Consider the following 4,443-nt stretch of genomic DNA (forward strand, 5'->3'; position numbering starts at 1 on the left):
AACCTCGGGACCTCTGGGGCTGCCAACCCCTTGGTCCGTCATCACTTGGCACGAAGAAACAAGGAAGGAAAAACACGACTGGCTGTCCACGGACAGTCAGTCCAAGTCAGCAAGAGAATGGTGCGGGTGGTCCGTCACCACGGGATGAACCTGGAAATGGTGCGGATCCTCTAGCAGAAGTTGTGGATGTTCCGGATGGTGTCCTGTCATTGGGGGACCTGGGTGGTCCGGCTACAAGGACGATGTCCAGGAGAAGAGAGGCGGCGATGGTGGCGGAGGAGAAGAAGGAGAAGAAGGAGAAGATGGTGAAGAAGACACTGAAGACACCCATGGGAGAAGTTCCGGGGCCTACACTGATGGAGAACGACGACCAGAGAGCAGCGGAGGCGGTGGGGGAGGAGACCCTGGAGGCCTGCGTGGGGATGGCGATCCAGTCCAGTGGTTCCAGTGAGAAGTTCCCCAAGAAGTCCGTGAAGACCAAGAAGCGGAAGGACACCAAGAAGAGGCCAGTGGAGACCAGGAGACAGAGCAGGCGACACAGGGAGCGACAAAGTTCGGGAGACGAGAAGGGAGCGGTGAAGAGTTCCAGTAAAGGCCGGCGGGATCGGGTGCCTGCTGTTCCGGAGCCGGTCCTGGAGGAGGAGGTCCCTGCCGACCAAAGTTTTCCAGATCCGGGAGTAGGTGCAGGTGCAGGTCATGGCCTGGAGTTGCGGGTGCCTGCGGTCCAAGTCCCGGGCAGGAGGAAGACCGCTGTCCCTGTCCGCCGGGACCTGGTTGTTCCGGTGGACCTCTCGGACCCTCCTGGTGAAGAAGTGGATCCTGGCGGAACCTCGACCCTCGGCTCACCAGCTGTTCGGACTTTTGCACATTTTTCGTATAGAGTATCCATGGCTGAGTCTGAGGGTCCGGTCCAGGGTTGTCTGCCCCTGGACCGGGCGGTGTTGCCCCCCTTGGGGAAGGAGGTTCCTTTAGGTGACGGAGAGGTCACTTGTGGTGCTGGTGCCACTGCTCCGGGCCCAGAGTCCGGCGCGATCCCGAAAAGGGTGATCTCTGAGCCAAGAGTTGATCGGGCACCCCCCGTTAAGACTAAAACGGGACGTGTGGGTGGCCCAAAGACCAGTTCCAAGAAAGTGCGGGAACTACTAAATGACCTCATGCTGTCAGAGAGCGAGAATGAGGAGGAAAGAAGTGGACAAAACATTCTGGAGAGTGAGTCAGACTCCTCTCCCGACCCGGTGCTGGAGTTGGAGTCAAGAGGGGTGAGGCCACAGTCAGGTGTGCCCCCCTCCACCTGTCGTGTCCGGTCACACTTCGTGTGTCCGGAATGCCAACGGGCTTACTCATCGAAAATTGGCCTGGGGCTCCATAGGAGAGCCAAACACTCAGCGGCCTACAATGTTCAGATTGATGTATCCCGTGTTAAGCCCAGATGGTCCAGGGAGGAAAATGAAATAATGGCGAGAGGAGAGGTGACCCTCCGTAGGGAGGGTGTTTATAACTTGAACGAGCCGTTAGCAGAGAAGATGCCGCACCGCTCTTTCGACTCCGTGAAATCGCACAGGCGGCAGGCAGCCTATCAGGCATTGGTTAACCGCCTGCTGCAGTCTCAGCCCGGGGAGGGGGAGGATCTGGCATCCTCAAATTTCAACCAGAATAATGACGCCAGCCCATGCCCCGTGGATTCGAGGGCACAGCTCTCGCCCAGACAGACAAGATCTCGAGGAAACAGTTGAAGGAGGATTGATGCAGAGGACCGTGCGGCTAGCGGGCCGCCCCGGCAGACAAGGTCGGGACCGAGGATCGTGGCCGAAGAAGCGGCAGCCACGGAGGTTGGCCTGGGGGGCCCGGAGCTTAGCCCGCCCCGGCAGACAAGACCAAGACAGCCTGGTGATGCAACAAGACTAGCCAGCATTCCTGAGGATTCAGAGACCATGACACCAGGACCCGAGGGAGATGCGTCGTTGCCGATGGCTGGTCAGCCTGGAGGTGATTCCTGGCAGGAGGTGGACGACAGCCTTCGCGACGAGTTGGCAAGACTGTGCCAGGAGCAGTGTCCCACCTCTCATGGAGGGGTAGTACTCTGGGAGTTGGGTGAACGTCTAGCTAGAGGTGAAGACGTGTCTAGACGGTTCAACACCTATCTGCAAGACCATCTGCACAGAACAACTAGAGCCAGAGGAGGACCCAGAGTAAGGTCACCGCCTCAGCCGCGAATCAGCCGTCGTCGCCTGAGAAGGCAGGAGTTTGCAAAGACACAGGATATGTTCAAGAAGCGACAGGCCGCGTGTGCTAGGGAGATCTTGGACGGAATGACGGCACACAAGATGAATGACGCATCTCTACTATTGGACGCCTGGACGTAGGTGATGGAGGCGCCGGTGCGTTCTTGTGTGGAGGTGCCTGAGCCAAGGGGGAGAGGAATAGACCCCTTCGGGCCAGTGTCCGCCCTGGAGATTAAAGCGGCCATGCCGCCATTGGGCACAGCCCCGGGGCCAGATGTCCTGACCGGGAAGGATGTACGAGCCATGCCGGTGGCACTTCTGCAAGTGTTATTGAACATCCTGATGCTCACGCGCCATCTACCAGTAAGCCTTCGCAATGCCAGAACCGTGTTTATACCCAAGACACCAGGGGCAGACTCACCACCAAAATTTCGGCCAATCACTATCTCCTCGGTGTTGGTACGGATGTTTCACAAGATTCTGGCCAACTGGCTCCTTGCCGAGGTGGAGTTGGATTGCAGGCAGAGGGCGTTCCTCCCGGTGGATGGCTGTGCAGAAAATGTGCTACTGCTATTGACGGCACTCTACGAGGCGAAGACGGCCCGAAAACCTCTGTACATGGCTAGTCTTGACTTGACCAAGGCATTTGACAGTGTCACTGTGGATGCCATCTTGAGAGGAGCGGCGGTGCGAGGATGCAGTCAACGAGTCCTGGACTACCTTTCCGAATTCTACAAGACTTCGTCAACCGTGTTGGAATTTGAAGGTCAGAAGAGGTTGGTCCATCCTTCTCGAGGAGTCCGCCAGGGGGACCCGCTCTCGCCGCTGCTCTTCAATCTTGTCTTGGACGAGTGGCTTCAGGGGCCCAACAACGGCACCTTCTTCGATGGTAGAGGTCCAACATTGGACGCCATGGCCTTCACTGATGACATCATGATCCTGGCTGCATCACCCCAAGGTCTTCAGCTGAAGATTGACGACTTCTCATCGTTCCTGGTAGAAAGAGGCCTGCAGATCAACGCGAAGAAGAGCCTGACGGTCGCCTTACAGCCATCCGGAAGAGACAAGAAGGTAAAGTTGGTCTCAGAAATGCAGTTCAAGATCGGTGAAGATGTCATTACATCGGCAGAGGTGGGAACCGAATGGAAGTACCTGGGAGTGTGCTACGCCCCGTTCGGGCAGAAGAGGCCAGCCCTAACATCCACGCTAAGCACATTGCTAGACAGGGTATCAACTGCGCCTTTACGGCCGCAACAGCGCTTGGTAATCTTGCGTTACTACTTATTGCCAAGACTGTACCATGCTTTGGTGCTGAGTCCGGTGACAGCCGGACTCCTGTCAAGAATGGACATTCTGATCCGGACGGCGGTGAGAAATAGGCTGCACCTACCTCACGACGTGGCGCTGGGGTGCTTTCATGCCCAGGTGGCGGAGGCATAACATGCCTAAGAACAGCAATACCAGGCCTCCAAGTGAGACGACTACAAAAACTGGAAGAATCATCGTTACCGGCCTGCAGGTTGAGCTTCCAGATGCAACTAATACAAGCACGCCTGAGGAAGGCCAGGGAGTTGACCATTTTCAAGAATCAAGAAATAACATCGCCAAAAGTTGAGAAACGCTTCTGGGCACGGGAGTTGCATAGGAGCGCAGACGGCTTCGGACTCCGGGAGACACGCAATATGCCGGCGGCCATGAAATGGTCGGCTGAAGGGACTTCTCTCCTGACTGGGAAGGAGTTTGTGAATCTCATGAAGCTCCGACTAAATGCACTCCCGTGCCGAGTGCGAACCAAGAGAGGCCGTGACGAGGAAAAAGGATGCAGGGCGGGGTGCAACTCCCCGGAGTACCTCGGTCACATACTTCAAATTTGTCCAAGATCCAAGAGCGCCCGACTCCGCCGCCACGACGTCATTGTCAACTACTTGGCGAAACGGCTACAGGCCTTGGAATGGAGCGTTCGAGTGGAACCAGTATTCCAGACTGCGATTGGACCGCAGTAGCCAGACCTGGTCCTTAAAAGGGAGGGCCAGGTCGTCGTCCTCGACGTCCAGGTGGTCAGTCAGTCTGTTGCATTGTCCGACGCCCACCATGCCAAGAGAGCCAAGCACTTGCGTGAAGATCTACTGAGACAGATATCCGCGGGACCAGTAGTCGTTGCGACGGCAACTATAAACTTCATAGGATGCTGGGCCAAAGCCAGCGTGGACGGTCTGTGAGA

This window comes from Amblyomma maculatum, chromosome 1 (assembly GCF_055883805.1).
Source record: "Amblyomma maculatum isolate TAMU_Amacu chromosome 1, ASM5588380v1, whole genome shotgun sequence".
Classification (NCBI taxonomy): domain Eukaryota; kingdom Metazoa; phylum Arthropoda; class Arachnida; order Ixodida; family Ixodidae; genus Amblyomma; species Amblyomma maculatum.